At 45.2% G+C, this 18,371-nt stretch overlaps 1 pseudogene; it reads left to right on the forward strand.

Annotated features, from left to right (window-relative positions):
* Positions 1-1,057: 1,057 nt before the first annotated feature.
* Positions 1,058-1,572, forward strand: LOC115330918 (annotated as a pseudogene).
* Positions 1,573-18,371: the final 16,799 nt, after the last annotated feature.

The raw sequence follows: 18,371 nt of genomic DNA on the forward strand, positions 1-18,371 counted from the left end.
TATACAAGATATAGTACACGAAACAATTTTTTTAGAACCGACTGATGAACACAAAGTATGTTCTATATTTTCGGGTCTTAGCAACAGTAGTAGTTGCGACACAAATGATTTACAAGCTAGACCCGTAAAATTTGTTATAGATATCATCGCCTCTTGCCTGGTGCATATTTTTAACCTTGCCTTGTCACAGGGGACGTTTCCTAGTGGGATGAAATTAGCTAAAGTATCAGTCATATTTAAAGGAGGAGATAAAAATCTACAGACAAACTATAGGCCTATCTCTATACTTCCTATATTTTCCAAAGGGCTTGAAACAATTATTTTAAAACACCTCGATTCTTTCTTTGCTAAACATTCTGTGATTTCGGATTTTCAATATGGTTTTCGCAAAGGAAAGTCAACTGAGTCTGCATTGCTTCAACAAAAAGAAATTATTTTGAAAAATATAGAAAATCGTCGGTTTACCCTTGGTATATTTATAGATTTTAGCAAGGCGTTTGATTTCATAAACCATAAAATACTACTTGATAAACTATACTGCTATGGAATACGTGGTGTAACTCTGTCCCTTTTACATTCCTATTTGGAGCACCGCAAGCAATTTGTTGTGATCGATGGTCATACATCGCCTTTTCTTAACATACGATGTGGGGTTCCCCAGGGTAGTATACTAGGGCCAATGTTATTTAATGTGTATATTAATTATATTGTAAATATAAACAAACAAATAAAATACATAATATACGCTGATGATACCAGCCTATTTCTTGCCGAAACGAGTGTTGAAAAATCAATCGTAGACGCAAATGATGTTCTTAGCCAGTTCCTTATATGGTCCAACAACAATGGCCTTAAAATTACCATTCAGAAAACGAAAGCTATTGTTTTTCGACCAAAGAGCAGGGCTCTGCCAATTAATTATAATATTACAATAGGCAGCGTACCAATCGAGTTAGCGAAATAACATAAAACGCTTGGCATAATTTTTTCTGAACATCTTTTGTGGAATGATCATGTCAATTATCTTGTTACGAAGCTGTCTAGGGTGGTTGGAGTTATGTCACACTGCCGCAATATTTTCCCGGTTAGCGTGAAATCACAAATCTACTATTCACTATTTCAGTCTTACATTAATTATTGCCATCTTGTTTGGGGGACAACTACACAAAGAAACATAGAAAAACTTACTTTACTTCAAAAAAGATGCTTCGTCATATTGCCAATGAGCACTATCTCGCTCACACCAAACCTTTGTTTGCCAAATAAAAAATAATTAATCTTGATAAGATGCATGACTATAGATTACTGCACAGCTTTCGTTTTTCATCTCCTGAGCATGCTTCGCTTTTATGCAAGATGTCAGAGCTCTCCGAACATCCTCGTAGTTTCAACACCCGTCTTTTCGAAAAATGGATAGTACCACGAGCTCGTACTAACTATACTTACCAGTCAATTACATATCGTCTACCTTTATTACTTAATCATCTTCTTAATAATAATACTGATATATATCAAATGGGAAGGAAATCAAACTTATGCATTTCTTGTGAATTGTTCCGTGAAATTTCTTGAGCATACCCACACCTTTGTGTAAGTTTTGCATTTTGTACAGTGCTGTTAGAAGTTATGCGTTTTTGTGCGCCTTGTGTTGTTTTGCGTAATTTTCTTCTATATGTAGCTGTATATGTTTTCAATCTGCCACAAGTTCTGCGAATAATTTTTTTTTTCTTTTTGTATAATGCTGTTAGAAGTTGAATGCATGAAGTGATTACTCAGCGTATTTTTGCATGTAATATCCTTTTGTGTTCTGAATGGATGTCCTGCTGACAAATTTTAGACGGGACCCAGACCTCGTCAAGCTACCACTGGCAGCTTTTTGTCTAGGGTCTCCGTTGGCTTAGAGGCCATAAATAAAACGATTGATTGATTGATTGATTGATTGATTGAATGTGCTCACCCGGATGCCCGGGGACAAAACCTTAGTGCCTGGCTGGTTCGAGGCGGTAGAAGTCATATTTCGCTCTTTTCAATTTCCTGATGAGATAAAATCGGTTATGATAATGCCGTATATAGCTGACAGGGTCAGGTCAATGGTCATGTGCAGTGGCATGAAGGAGCTGCCGTCTTACGCTCAGCAAAAAAAAAAAAAAAGAATTCTACGTGAGCTAAGATTGTCTCCAAACGAATACAAACGACTGTTCAATACGACAGGCAAATCACGGGAAGAGTCATGGAGCCAGTTCGCCGGCTGACTTAATAGCTACTTCACGTATTTGAACAGTAGAAGCGTGTATACTTACGATGACTTGTTGCAACTAGTTGTCGCGGATAGGTTTAAGGAGTCCCTATCCAACGAAACAAAAGCATATATGTTGCCTTGAACGGAAAGGGGGAGTGGCTGCGTTTCGAGGCGATAGCTAGGATGGCTGAATGCTATCATGAGAGAGTAATGCCCAGAGGGTCCCAAAATACTTCCACAAGACAGACGCTTCTGGTGACTGGTCAGAGCGAGGCTGTGACGCCTCCGGAAGAGAGAAAATACTCAGCATATCGGCGACACTCCGCGCTGTTTCGCCGGTGGGAAACAGCGTCACCTAGCAAGAAATTGCCCTCAGTCCAATCCAAAGATAACGGTACGAGTAAAAATACCTTTAGACTGCGAACACGCTGAGCAAACATTCGATGTGCATGGTGAGCTAGTATCGTTGGCTGAAAAACACGGAGTGCTTGACGGAGAACGATTTGTGCAACTCCGCTCTTCAGACAAGTACTTGAATGCCAGGATTGATTCGGGGGCAGACATTATAGTAATTCGAAGGTCGATAACCAGCATTTTGGAAGAGAATCAAAAAAGAAAGGTTCGGTTGAAGGGCGGTTTCGGCCACGAGGTGGAGGCGAATCTTATGTATGTCCTGTTTCGACTTGGTAGCAGTGCGGTCGATACAGGAGAGGACATGTTACTGCTCTGTGTGGTAATCAAGCAGCTTGCCGGAATATTTGACGCACTACTCATACCCGAGGATTTAGTAGCTTTCAAAGGAGTATAGCAGGAAATGCACTTGCCAGACCAGGGAGATCTTCCTTGTGAGGCTGCAGTCTTGAAGGATGAGCCCGTGAAAGAAAAATGTGTGGTGAGGCCACAATCGAGGGTGAAAACGGAATTGTAGAGTGTGTGGATGAGCGAAAGGACATGCATGAAATCGAATTTGAAAGTTGCCTTCAGTTTCGAATAGAGCAGAAGAACGACGAGTCACCGAAGCCACTGTTGCTACAGGCAAAAAAAAAAGAAAGAACTCACGAAATACAAGTGATTGGCGGTAGAATTGGTGGCAGAATTGCGAAGCAGTTGGCTTTACCGGAAAATAGGCGTGCGACAGTGTTGGAGGTAGCCCATGACAAACCAGTTGGCACTCATTTTGACGTAATGAAACCGCAGCAGCGAATTAAGAATTCGCTTTACTGGCCGAACATGGAGGAGCAGATTAGAAAATACTGCAAAGAGTACCATTACCGCCAGGTGAACGCGAGACCTATAGGAGCAGAAACCCGGCGCCTATTACCCGCTGGTAAGACCAGATGTTCCATTCCAGATGGTCGTAATAGATTGTATTGGACCTTTAGATCTGGCGCCGTCGAGGGGACATAAATATGCCTCGTGCCTGTTCGATGTGTGTACGAGATGGCCGTAGGTAGTTTGAATCAGGTCGCTAACGGCAAAGGCAGTGTGTCACGCGCTGGTTGAAGTATTCGCGCAAATGGGAGTGACAGAAACCGTCCGATCCGGGCAAAAACTTCGCGGCAGAGACCACACAGGAGTTGCTGCGTAAATTAGGGTCGTCAGCCATGTTCTCTACACCAGAACACCCAGAAAGCATTGGCCTAGTTTTGCGATGGAATGGTACGCTGAAGCGGATGCTGAGGCAAGTGATCGCGGAACACGGGCGGGGATGGGATCGCCTAGTTCCTTGTTTACTTTGGGTCTACCGTGATGTCCCGAATGAAATTACGGGAATGTCACCATTTAAACTCGTGTATGGACGCGCGCCGAAGAGACCACTGTCCGTCCTGAAAAAATCGGTGACTGGTGACTTCACGCTGGTTGAGTCAGCTGACATATATCTGGTTAGATTTAGGAGAAAAATGGCCGACATGATGCGAGTACTAAAGGAACATGCAGAGCACAAACAGAGTTCGTACGCCGCGTGTTACAATGTCCGTGCGAAAGAAAAGGCCTTCTGTAGGGGCGATCTAGTGGTACTATGGTACGCAAACGGTAAAACGATGAACTTTCGTTGGTTGGGACCAGCGAAAACACTGGAAGTGTGGAGAAAAAACAGCTATATAGCTGAAATGCCTGATGGAGGTCGTAAGTCGATCAACGCCGAAAGGCTTTTTATTTATTTATCTTTTACTCATACTGCTCGCCTTTTTCAGGGCTTTGACAGGAGTGGTACAACATAAATTCAAATATACAATGCTCGGTTACATAAAATCAACAGCGTTGGCAGTGCCCCACAGCACTGGAGCACTAAATACAAGCATCAATTCACACCAAACGAAACATCAGCGTGCAAGAAATAAACGTGATAATGCAGTTATTTAAAAAAAAAATAGAACACGATCGGAATCAAACGTATGAAGAAACAGCAAGGCAAACGTGAAACAAGGTTTTGACGGAATCATATTCACTAGGTTCGCGACAGAAAACCGTGAAAACCAACCCCATCGACCACGTTGGCCAGCCCCCGCAGGGGGCACCTGTGAAAGCAGGTGTTTTGAGAGTGGCGTCTCCACGAACCCCGAGCCCCGCAGGGGGCGCCTGCACCTTAGGTGCTAGGTGCTTGGTGAGTAGCGTCACCACGGACCCCAGCCATGTGGGCCACCATAACCGCACGCAGAGAGCACCTACTTTAGTAGGTGCTTGGTGAGTGGCGTCACTACGAACCCCGAGACATGTGGGTTCGCCCACCCACGTCTGGCTGCGCGTGGCGTACCCGAGTCCGTGGAAAAGGGGACCCCGGTGGTTGAGCTGAGCCCGGTGTATGTTGGACATTTCGGGGCACCCCTTGCGAGACAATACACCGCTTCGGCCTCTGCCTCTCGTAGACGGGTGTCCTGGCTTGGCCCGACCAGGTGGATTGAGTCAGTCGCCTCTTCTACCCTCTTCTTCCTCCTTTGACTTTTCCTCCCACCTCTTTCTCTTTACTTCTACACTCTCTTCCTTCCTTTTTCATCTTCTTAGGCGGCAAGGGCTAAACTTGAGTGGAAACAGGTCCTGTCCCTGCATCCACACTCGGTTATAGTGCCCGGGCAGCGCTGGTAGAGTAATTGTGTCAGCCAAGCCCTTCTTGTTATGGCACATTAGCTGCCTTTTCGTTGGGCTCCGTGGTGGGCGGTGCACCCAGGCACTGAAATTCCTTCCCAACTTTATGGGTTTCAGAACTAAACAAACTGATCGGGCACTGAAAAGGACCCGCACCGAAGTCCTTGACATTACCACTGAGACCCCTGATCTTTTCAAATTTCCAAAGTTTCTTGTTCTGCACTCTGAGGACGAAAAGCCACTGGCTAAACTTTCTCCTTTTTTAGTTTCCAAAGTGCTTGAAGGTGTTATCGGTGCGAACTTTAGCGCCAAAAAGATGGCATCAGGCGACCTCCTTGTTGAGGTAAACACAAAGAAACAAAGTGACTCACTTTTAGCCCTGAACTCCGTCTCAGACTACAAGGTCAGTGTGACCCCTCATCGAAAGTTAAACACCACCTAAGGGGTCATCTCTGAAGATGACTCGCTCGACTTGACAGATACAGAGCTAGTTGAGGGTATCTCCGGGCAGGGAGTGGTTGCAGCACGACGCGCCACCATCCGTCGCGACGGCGCAGAACGCAAAACAAGGCATGTTATTCTCACTTTCGACTCGACGACTCTACCCACTAATGTAAAGGCAGGCTACCTCCAGTGCCGTGTCCGGCCTTATGTGCCGAACCCTCAGGGCTGCATTAAGTGCCAGAGGTTCGGCCATGGGTCGCGGAGCTTTCGGGGTAGCGAGACCTGCGCCAAATGCTCCAGTAAGGAGCACGTCGCTGATGTGTGCGAGAACGAAGCTCAGTGCACTAACTGTAATGGAAAACATCCAGCATAGTCCCGATCTTCCCCGTAATGGAAGCAAGAAAAAGAAATTCTTACCTTGAAGGTTAAAGAAAACATTTCCTACATTGATGCAAAAAAACGTTTTGCCTTCGTATCCAAAGGCCCAGGCCATTCATAGGGGACCGGTACGGCCAATGGTTTCGACTGGAACACAGACGTCTACGGAGTATCTGTGCCTCCCGTCGAGGTCTCCGGCATCCTCGGGAGCGGTGCCAGTGACACCGCTTTCGAATCGCAAGCTGGATGCTGCCTCCTCAGCATCCACCCCAGGGCAGGGGCTGACCTCCCCTGCTTCACCTGGCCCTTTGGCCCCTAAGGGCCGATGCCTACCCCCTCGCACCTCTGCTCCACAGAGGAAGCCCGGGGAGCCGCCAAAGCAGTCGACCTCCAGGGGTCAACTGCCGGCGGGAACAGACGAGCCCATGGACGTGAGTGGGCCCAAGTCCGAGGAGGATGCTCCCCCTTCAGGATCGGAGTCGTCTCTTTCTGTCACCAGTCACTTGGAAACAGAAAGATCCTCCGAAAAAGCAGAGTACCCCACGTGTAAAAATAGATTTTAAACATTAACGGATCTCCCTTTTAGGTCACTTTTATATATATTTTCTTGTCTCTAAATGGCAAAAAACTATAGTATCATGCAGTGGAATTGCCGTGGTCTTTTCCGGAATATTGATGACATAAATTTGTTTCTTGATGAGCTTCGACCTGTCGCTATATGCCTACAGGAGACTCATCTCAAGGACACACAAACACATTTTCTACGTCGTCATCAAGTTTTTAAAAAGGACCGTGCATCTCATAGCAACTCCTCTGGTGGAGTAGCTGTGGTTGTGCAGAGTGATATTGCCTGTGCTTCTGTTCCTCTCACAACCTTCCTAGAAGCAGCGGCAGTTCGTATTCTTCTTGACCGCCTTATTACGCTTGTTTCACTCTACTTGCCACCAAATATTCCGCTGCATTTACATAACCTGCATGGACTTGTAGCGCAACTTCCGCAACCTTTTTTAATCTTGGGGGATTTTAACGCCCACCACCCCATCTGGGTTAGTGCCGGCCAAGACTCCCGTGGTGGTGTCATTGAAAGATTTTTATTGTCATCCGGCCTTTGCCTTTTAAATGGACACGATCCTAAATTTGTTTAGTGCAGCTCATAATACTTTCACTTCCATTGATTTGTCTCTTTCATCCCCAACTTTACTTCCCTGTTTCTCCTGGAAGGTTTTAGATAACCCTTTTGGGAGCGACCATTTTCCTGTTTTTTTTAGAAAGTACTGTAGCACCTCCTTCACTTTCAACACGTATCCCCTGGCGGAAATCAGACAAAGCTGACTGGGCTCTTTTTGGATTGGAAGCAGTGCTTGACCCAACTGAACTTTTAGCCATGACTCCGAAAAATTCCACCTTCTACGTTACTGACCGTATCATAAATGCTGGTTCTGCCTCCATTCCACAAACATCTGAAAATCTTTCTAAGCGCTGCAAGCCTTGGTGGACCAAAGACTGTTCTGTTACGCTTAAACGTCAGAACAGGGCCTGGGGCACTTTCTGCCGCTACCTAACGGTCTGGAACAAGATAGAGTTTAAAAAATGTTAAGCAAAAGCTCGTTGGACAAGGAAACGAGCTAAGAAAAGCTCATGGATGAAATATGTTTCCGAGGTTAACAGTTTTGTTACTACTAAGGAGGTGTGGGATCGAATGAGGCAAATTCGGGGTAACTATCTCTCTGTTAGGACGCCTCTTTTTTCCTCGGCTTCGCCAACCTTGAAAGGCCAGGCAAATGTTCTTGCGGAACATTTTTGTGAAGTGTCCAGCTCGTCTAATTGTTCGGAAAATGTAAGAAGTTCAAAGCTGTAGCAGAAATGAGGCCAATTGCTGTGTCAGGATCAGACACCCTTGTATACATCCAGCCAGTGTTGCCAGGTCTACTGATTTATCAGTAGATCTACTGATTTCGTTCTGGGTCTACCGATCCACTGAAAAACAAGAAAATCTACTGATTTTTTTTTTTTGGTAAACATATTAAAATTTATTATTTGGCCCCTGGGTCCCCCATAAAGGAAACTCAATTTCTCCCAGAATTAAAAATGAAGTACTGGGAGCATGGGGAGAGTGTGGCCCGTCTATGATCTCGCCGCCGTAACGTCCCTCTCCCGAGTGGGCCAATCAGCCCGCGGCGCAGAGCGAGAGGTGTGAGCGCATGCGCCTGAACTCTCGGCTGCTCCAAGCTGAGCGGAGAGGGTCGCCATTTTCATTCATTCGTCCGGCGGAATGCATGGGATCGACATCCGAATTTCAGTTCTTTACTTTCATTTGGCAGGTTCTGGCAAGAAAATGATATGTTATTCCTCGGTGGCCTAAAAAGCTATCGAATTAAGTTTCTGCACGTTTGAGCGCAAACTTTGGGTCAGGCGAAAAAGAAATAATAAGCCCGTAGCAGACGACGTGTAGCCTCAACAGTGCTCTGCGCCAACAGCGTTGCGTCAAAAACCTTCCACAGCCCAGTAAGGAAAGATGGCAGCTTGCAGAGGACTTCCATTGGACATCTAGGCGCGCACTTGCCGGAACGTCTTGTTTTGGTTCCGTTTCAGTAATAGCGACAAATAGATGTCGCACTGTCGCACTCATCTGTTGATCGAAAAAAGTGGCTCAGGCTCCATTTCAAAGAATAATCGTCAAAATCGCAACACTAGTCAATACTGATAAAACAAAAAAAAATATTCACGGTGCCATTTCACTTTGTCCTCCATAAAACAGGTAAACTCAGGAGCTGGTCTTGTTTTTTTAATCACTCTTATTTGTGTATATTACCATGGTATTTGTTGTGGTTTAAGGGAAATAGCAAAACATGGCAAAACACAGATTTCATAGAATCTACTCATTTTTGAGCAAATCTACTGACTTTTCGGGGATCAATCTGCTGACTTTTTTTTTCTCCATCTGGCAACACTGCATCCAGCCTTTCGCAATGTGCGAACTCGAGGTGGCCATTGGGTCAAAAAGCAGTCGGCACCTGGTCCTGACAAAATCCACTATGAAATGTTGCGGCAATTGTCTCCTGAATCTCTAGGCCATTTGTTAACATTTTTTAATCATTTGTGGAGGGCTTCTGCCTTTCCTCCGTGCTAGAAGCGGGGACATATAATTCCTCTCCTAAAACCCGGTAAAGACTCTACCAGCAAGTTATCGTCCCATTGCAATGACCAGTTGCCTTGGGAAAACTTATGAAAAACTAATAAATAGACGATTAGTACACTTTTTAGAGACTGAGGGAATTTTAGATCCCCATCAGTGTGGGTTTAGAATGGGGCGATCAACATTAGATCATCTTGTTCGCCTGGAAACATTCATACGAGAAGCGTTTGTTCGTCGACAGCACTGTGTTTCGGTATTTTTTGGCCTAGAGAAAGCATATGATACTATTTGGCGTTACGGGATTCTAAAGGACTTATACACACACGGTGTCCGTGGCCGCATGTATCGCTGCATAAGGGAGTTTTTGAGTAACCGAACTTTTCAGGTTAGGTTTTGTTTCACACTTTCGGATGTTCTTCCTTAGGAAAATGGCGTTCCTCAAGGGGCTGTATTGAGCGCAACGTTGTTTGGGGTGAAGATAAACAGCCTTGCTGCAGTGATACCTTCATCAGTTTCATATTCATTATATGTAGATGATGCGCAGATTTCCTTCTCGTCCTGCAATCTCTTAGGTTGCGAGCGCCAGCTTCAACTTTCAATAAACAAACTGAGCAATTGCGCCGATGAAAATGGTTTTAAGTTTTCATTTAAAAAAAACAGTGTGTGTGCCCTTTTCACTATCTCGCGGTCTGTTGCTTGAGGCTTGTTTGCTGCTCAATAGCGCTGCAATACCTGTAAAATACGAGCACAAATATTTAGGGGTAATTTTCGACAAGAAACTTACCTTTCATGCTCACGTCAAGGAGCTGAAGCAGAAATGCTTGCGGTCGTCTAACATTCTCAAAGTAGTTTCACACACATCCTGGGGGTCTGACAGGCAATGTCTCATCCGATTGTACAACTCACTGGTCCGTTCCCGTCTGGACTATGGTGCAATTGTGTACGGATCACCACGGCAATCTGTCTTAAAAATGCTGGATCCGGTCCATCACCTTGGCCTTCGACTTGCCACAAGAGCACTTCGGACATCGCCTGTTTTGAGCCTACATGTAGATACACATCAAATGTCAGTAGAGAAGCGCAGACAATATCTTAGCTTGTGTTATCGGTACAAAGTGAAATCTGATCCTATGCATCCATCAAACAACTCGGTTCACACCTCCATGTTTTTACGGCTTTTTGAAAACAAACCTAGCATAATACTCCCATTAAGCTTCCGGCTTCACAGCATTTCTGCCTCCCTGCAGCTGGCTCTTCCTGAAAGTGATTTGATTAAGTAAACCCAAACTGTAGCCCCTTGGAAGGCTGTAAGATTGTCATGTGACTGGTCGCTTACAAAATATAACAAAAGGTCAGTTAACCATCAGGTTCTTCACAAGCAATTTCTTGCATTACAAGAGAAATATCAAGACTATGTGCAATTTTTTACTGACGGGGGCAAAAGCTCGTCTTTCGTATATTCCGCAGTTTATTCGGAACACTTTAGTAGAGTGAGACGTATTGACAGTGTTGCAAGTATTTTCACTGCTGAGCTTTACGCTGTGCTCATGGCGCTCGAACACACCTTAGAAGACCTTGTGAGGAAAGCTATTTTGTTCGCAGATTCCCAGAGTGCTCTACTGGCTGTATGTTCTCTTACCGTTACGAAGAATCGCCTCTTTCAACAAGCGCGTGTCGAAGTGGATCGCGCTCTCCTACTTGGCCTTGATATAAAACTATGCTGGGTGCCAAGCCATGTAGGTATTCCAGGTAATGAGGCAGCAGATAGATTGGCTGCCTCTGTTAATGGTGGCCTAAAAGCATCGGTCGGCCTACTTTATGAGGATATTAAACCAGTTATTAAAGAATCAATTTATGAACTTTGGGAGTTAGAATGGAATCAAGAAACAGACAATAAACTACATAATATCAAACCTTGTTTAGGATTATGGAAGAGTTCCCACCAGAGGAACCGATTCCACAAGGTCTTGATGTGCCGCTTGTGTATTGGGCACACTCGTTTAACGCATCTATAATTACTTTGTAATGATGATACCCCGCGCTGTGAGCATTGTGGCAAAACGTTGACTGTCCTACATATTCTGTGGCACTGTAGGTACTTGGATCAAAAACGACGAGTATGTTTTTTCACTATCTTAGATCCCATCTTCCATTTCATCCCGAATTTTCGCTAGGAAATGAACCTCTTGTACATTGCAGTAAAGTTTGGGAATTTCTTAAAATAACAGGCTATCTACACCTGTTATAACCCCTCCTTTTTCACCATGTATTTTTTTTATTTTCAGATAATTCCTTATTGATTATAACTTTTATACTTACCTGAAATTCATATCCATATCTTTTACACGATTCATGTTCATACTTTTATTGCATCACCAGCTACTATAGCTCTGTCTTCTCCTTAACCCTTTTCCTGCAATAGTGTATGCACCTGGCGTCTTTTGGCCTAGTTGCTTTCGCGCCATAAAACTCCAATCAATCAATCAATCACGTTGGCCAGCAATGACTCGCAAGACCAAAAACAAAGAAACCAACAAAGAAAGCACACAGCAAGGCTCAATACAAGATTGTCTATTCAATTTGTGATGTAAACTGTGATAAAGAAACGCTCTCGACCACGTCAGCTGGCAAGAAATTCCACTCGCGCATAATGCGTGGAAAAAACGAATGAAGAAATGCATTGTTTTTAGCAGAAAATTATTTGATTGACCGTCGATGTAATATGTTTGCGGCCCGTGGTTGGAAGAAAGAAATATAAAATTCCTTTTGTTGATTTTTAGGCTGTCGTTCACAATAAGATACAACAATTTTAACCTGTCCCTCCGGCGTCTTGGTTCCGGGCATTGAAGGTTAGCATCTGCTAAGAGCTGGCTTGGTGATACTGAGCAGCTGTAGGTGTTGTAAATAAATCTAATTGCCTTTCTTTGTATTTTCTCCAGCTTCGTTATGTTTACCTCCGTGTGTAGATCCCATACCACGGCAGCGTATTTAAGAATAGGCTGTACGTAAGTTTTGTAGGCAGTCAGTTTTGCTGATATGCTAGAGTGACCCAGGGACCGTCTTAGATAGCCTAGCTTTTGGTACGCGCGATTTACAATGTAGCCCATGTGGCTGTTCCACCGGAGATCGGATGATATAATGACTCCTAAGTATTTAAAAAATTCCACTTTTTGCTAAGGCATGTCATCTATCTTGTAGGGAAATAGTGAAATATTTTTCTTTTTTCGCGTTATGTTCATACATACGGGCTTTGTTGCGTTGAGTGTCATCTGCCGCGTTTTGCACCACTGATTAATGTTTTACACGGAATTTTCAATAAGAAGATAATCTTCAGGAGTACTAACTTCTTTATAAAGGATGCAGTCGTCAGCAAAGAGATTAATCTGGACTGGTAGGTCGTTTAAGACATCATACGGGAAACATTAGGGGTCCGAGAACAGATCCCTGCGCCACTCCAGAGTTAACAGACACGGAATCAGAATTGTATCATCATTTACAACGGCTTGGCGACGGGACGATAGATAGTCACTAATCCACTTCGTGATCGTGTCGTTTCTTAAAATTGATTTTAGTTTTATTAATAGCTTCGGGTGCGAACCTTTATCGGAGGCTTTCGAAAATTCCAGGAGGACTACGTCTACTTGACCACGCCGGTTTAAAACTTCTGAGAAATAGTGTGTAGTTTCCAACAACTGTGTAGAAGCAGAGAGGGATCTGCGGATGCCATGTTGCCTGGGATGAAGCAAGTTATTTGATTTGGAGAATATATTGCAAACTATGCTGAAGTGGTGTTTCCATAGACCGGGAGAACTGGAGGCTGGACTCCGAACGTGTTACCGTGGGGTGATGAGGAGGAACAAGCGTTTCAAAAGGCAAAGCGTATCCTGATAGAAGTTTCGGTTATGAGAGCGCCAGATGCCAGCCAGTTATATCTTCTGACCACTCCCGCACCGGATAGAGCGACAGGGGCATGTCTCGCCCAAAGTGCAGATGATGGGAAAGAATACCGGGAGGCGTTTCTCAGTAAAAAAGTGAAAGCCGTTTACAACTCCCTGTAACACCAAATTAGAGCGCAGCTCTTGAGGAGGAGGAGGGAAGGGTACTGGGGGGGGTGAAGTGACCTGGAGGGGGTCACGTGACCTTGGGGGGCCACGTGACGATGCCGATCATGTCATCAGTGACGTCACTGATGACGTAATCCGTGATGATGACGATGACGATGCGGATGCCGGTGACGTCATCAGTGACGTCACTGATGACGTCATCAGTGATGATGATAATGACGTCATCAGTGATGATGATGATGACGATGCGGATGCCGGTGAGGTTATCAGTGACGTCACTGATGACGTCATAAGTGACGATGACGATGCGGGCTCCGATGACGTCATCAGCGATGATGACGATGACGATGCGGATGTCGGTGACGTCATCAGTGACGTCACTGATGACGTAATCCGTGATGATGACGATGACGATGCGGATGCCGGTGACGTCATCAGTGACGTAACTGATGACGTCATCACTGATGATGACGATGAAGATGCGGATGCCGGTGAGGCCATCAGTGACGTCACTGATGACGTCATCAGTGATGATGACGATAACGATACGGATGCCGTTGACGTCATCAGTGATGATGACGTCATCCATGAGGTCACGTGACCTTGGCGGGGGGGTCACGTGACCTCGGGGGGGGGGTCACGTGACTTTGGGGGTCACGTGACCCCTGGGGGAGGGGTCACGTGACCTTGAGGTGACCTTGGGGGTCACGTGACCTTGGGATAACCTTGGGGGTCGCGTGACCTTGGGATGACCTTGGTTACGCCGACGCCGACGCCGCTCAAGTCGGGAACGGGCCCCTAAGAGCTGCGCTCTAAAAACTTAACTGCTCCCCTAACCCGGTGGGCCGTAATCGAACGTGAAGCTTACGCGGTAGTGTGAGCCTTGGGTCAGTTGGAAACGTGGCTATTTGGGGCAGAGGTGGAAATTGGCCCCGACTATAACCCTTTTCAGTATTTGGTGTCAACAACACCAAATACTGCGAGGCACACTCGTTGGGTGCTTGCATTGCAACAAAATATTATCCTTAATGTACGCTACGTAAAAGGCACGAAAAACATCCCTGCTGATGCGTTGTCAAGGCTGTAGTGGGTGGAATTTCGTTGGTGGTTAATATACCTTAGATGTTCTCAAGAAGTAGGTTTGTCAGTCTTTCTTGCGATCATTTCCGCCGAATGGACGGGAATGTGCGCGCAGTTGTTTTTTTGTTGTTGTTTTTTTGTCTAAATGCTACGATTGTAAAGGGATACAAAAATTATGATTTTCTTTTAGTTTTAAAAGAAAAAAAAGGAAAAGGGGTGGCGTGGTAATGCATGCGGCATGCATAAGCCAGCGGATTCAGCGCCGTCGCCGACGGATTATCGGGCTTCGTGATTGTTAACTTTTCGTTACCCGTGGCGTGCGCTGGTTGGTGCGTCGAGAAAAAGTGAGGTGACGACGGAAGGAAGAATGGAGGAGACGGCCAGTTCTGGCGCTGGAGCTGGTTCAAGCAAGACTTCGAACCCGAATAAAGCGGTTCCGCCCCCCCCCTCCTCCCCCCCCCCCTCCCCCCCCCCCCCCCACCCCCGCTCCCTCCCAAAGGCTGGCTCCCTGCCTCCCCGGGTCCCGCGGCGCGCACACCACAAGCCGTGACTAACACCCATAAAAATGTGTGTTATAAACCGAAAGAGTGCACGAAAAAATGAGTGCCAATGAGTCGAAACACGACTGGTGCACTTTTTATTTTTAGAGCGCAGCTCTTAGGCGCCCGTTTCCGGATGGAGCGGCGTCGCCGTCGCCGTCGGTGTAACCGCGCGGTGCATTATGGGTAAATTTCCCCACTAAATCTCGGGGAAAAATTTCCCCGCTAGATCTAGCGGAAAAATTTCCCCACTAAATCTATCGAAAAAAATTCCCCACTAAATCTAGCGGAAAAATTTCCCCGCTAAATCTAGCGGAAAATTTCCCCGCTAAATCCGGCAGAAAAATTTCCCCCCTAAATCTAGCGAAAATATTTTCCCGTTAAATCTAGTGGAAAAATTTCCCCGCTAAATCTAGAGTAAAAATTTCCCCGCTAAATTTAGCGGAAAAATTTCCCCGCTAAATCTAACGGAAAATTTCCCCGCTAAATCCAGCAGAAAAACTCCTGTGGGGGGTTACGTGACCCCCCGAGTTCACGTGACACCCTCAGGTCACGTGACCCCCCCCCCCCCCCGAGGTCACGTGACCTCAGGGGGGTCACGTGATATTTGTGGCCTTGGCTCCTCCTCCTCAAGAGCTGCGCTCTAATTCGGCGTTACAGGGAGTTGTAAACAGCGTTCATTTTTTAATCAAGTTTCCACCAGGTTTTACTAAATTCTTTATGGACGATTGCAAACAGATCATTCGGCCGCCGCCATGTCTCCGCTTGTGTGGTCAAGAGCGTGCAAGTAAAAGATTGCCAAAGGCTAAAACTACGTTCACGCGCACGCTGCCCATGTTTTCACGCATGGGCACCAATGAGGCTTCATACTTGCAAGTGCCCATACACTCTTTTCATAAAAAACAACAGTCGGTGCTCTAGCCTTTGACGTTCCGGAGAACTTCTGTTTTATAGAAAGATTGAACAAACCCAAGCTTTACATAGAACACTGCTGGGTTTTTCCACGTTAAACGATCCAGCCCCTAAATTAACTATCCCGGATTTGGTTTTAAAAAAGTGTAGGCACTTACTGCAACGTAAAAGTGCCCGTCCCTTTATATTTTTGCAGCAAAAAGATTTCCGGTCTTTTGGTAACCCCTTAATTACTACGAACGACTGGCTCCAACTCGCGTGTACTTTCAACCTTTTCTTATAACTCTGTGGTACTAAAAATCGCCAAAGTTACCGATATTCACCTTTTGTTTCTCAGAGAACAGAAAAAATTATCAAGCATAACATTTTTTTTTGTAATCGAAATTCATTATGACAATATTTTTGTATAATATTGGTGCGGTGCTATGAGAAAAATATTGCCAATCTTGAAAATAGCGCAGAAAAAGCAAGTTTCATTTAAGAATAATGGTGTGAGGTGTTCGGTCTAAATCCATATTTTCAACTGCAAAACGTAACGAAGAATCCAGAAATAAGATAGGCATTGTTATAAAAAGTGTTATTTCTTTAACACAAAAAAATAATTTTTAAATTTCGGTCCAACCCAGGTCGTCGGCGACGTAGGCGACCACTCAAGCTGATCATGGGTAGAGAGTCTTCGGCATACTTGCTCTCTATAATCTTCTGGGATGCAATCAATTTGAAGACGTGACGCAGTCGTGACGTTTACTGTTCGTGAAAGAGATCTAAAGTCGTCGTTCATTTCGATCAGTGAGGTTGGAGGGCGGATAGGGAGAGCGACACTGAACGGGGATAATAACATCTCCCGCCGCACGTGTGCATTACTTTCCGGCACCCAGATCGCTCGAATGTGTGTCAAGTTGTCGCGTACCCGTTGAAGAGATTTAGTGGTGGTTCAATATGTCCAACTGAGTGGTCTTTATAGGCGTGAATTCGCAGTCAATCTCTTCACAGTCCCGCCCACTCCATCGCAGGCACTTTTCGCGTGCGATGTGGCAAGAAAGTTGCATGTTCCGCTGAAGTCTTCCATGTAAAAACAAAGATTTACAACGATTTTTTTTTTTCATTTACACTGCGTACCGTCCGAGATATAAAAAGTGTATTTTACGTGAGAAAGTTGGGTTTTCAAGTCATCCAGCAACATTTCCTGGAAAGTGGAAACCGTTGCATTGGCATGGTTCAAACAGTCAGTTATCATTCCATAGGATACGACGTGGAGCTTGTCAACAGAATCCGGAAGACGAAAATAGACGTCCAGGGTATGAACTGTAACTCCTGCATTGTCCTAATAATTTGGTTGTGGGGTGTCCTGAACGAAAAAGCTGTAGTTTTCCGCAAAATGTTAAAGCACTATTGTTTTAGTTGGCGTAAGACACGTTTTTAGGTCGCGCAGATCACGCACCTCAACCTTGCTCACGAAGTGATGCGTCCTTAGTTCTTTCAAAATCTCTAGCAACCGCTCAGACAATTCTTTTGGCGTGAAAACCGTTCTCTCGAATTTGCGCCGTGCTAAAGTTACCCATTGAAAGGGGTAACATTGCTTACTAAGCTGGTCTCAAGGGCTGCGGAGTTGATAAGCAAAGGTGTGACGTGCGTAATGCCTTGACATTTCTCACACCTACCAAACCTGTAGTCTTTGTTGTTCAAGTCCGACACTGTCATTCCAAGTAAAAAATTAATTGTGTGTTTCACACCCGCGGAGTGAGGAATTAACTTCAGGTCCTGGTGATAAAAACAAACGCAAACTCAGCGCGTTCCTGAAGCTCCAGCAAGCAGACAGTGCTTAGGCACTAGAGCAGCAAACTTTGAAAATACGCATTTCACTCCGTTGTTGATCTTTTTACGTTCTTCATATGCTTCCTCGGGTTCAGTTAAAGCAATTGTGTTTGGCTCCCACAAACGACGTATTTTTCGCCTGGATGGCAGATGGAAACAAGTTCGTCTTCATAAACGTTTCTGTCAGAGGTTTCAGCAGATTAGTGTATTGGTCTGTTCACAGTTTGCGTTGAGCAACTCAAGGTGCCCTTTGCTTGTTTCATTGAAATGGAAAGGCGAACCTGTCTTCTAGAGGCAAAAAAATACTACGCAATCCGTTTTCGCAACAACGAACTTGGGGCAAGGGGTCAAAATAATTTTTTTTTGTTTGTTCTTTTCTTTGCCAAAGCGCGTCTTGACGTCTTTCATGAGCTGTCTGTAGTCGTATATATAGAACTGATAACTAGGTGTTCGTCTAAATGGTGGCGGGACGTTGACGTCCGCAGTGTTGGTCAGGTTACTGACATTCCAGCTTCGACTGTCCACCGTCCTTAGCATATCCGTATTTGTTTGTCCGTACTTCTGCCCCCTTGACAGAAATATTTCCCCAACAGCTGGAAACGTGAAACTCAACGATTAGGGGAATGATTTTTCCTGGTCGCTAATTTCAGAGGAGGTCATCTCCTCAGTAAGCGTGTCAG

This window comes from Ixodes scapularis, unplaced genomic scaffold (genome assembly GCF_016920785.2).
Source record: "Ixodes scapularis isolate PalLabHiFi unplaced genomic scaffold, ASM1692078v2 PGA_scaffold7__128_contigs__length_106722199, whole genome shotgun sequence".
Classification (NCBI taxonomy): domain Eukaryota; kingdom Metazoa; phylum Arthropoda; class Arachnida; order Ixodida; family Ixodidae; genus Ixodes; species Ixodes scapularis.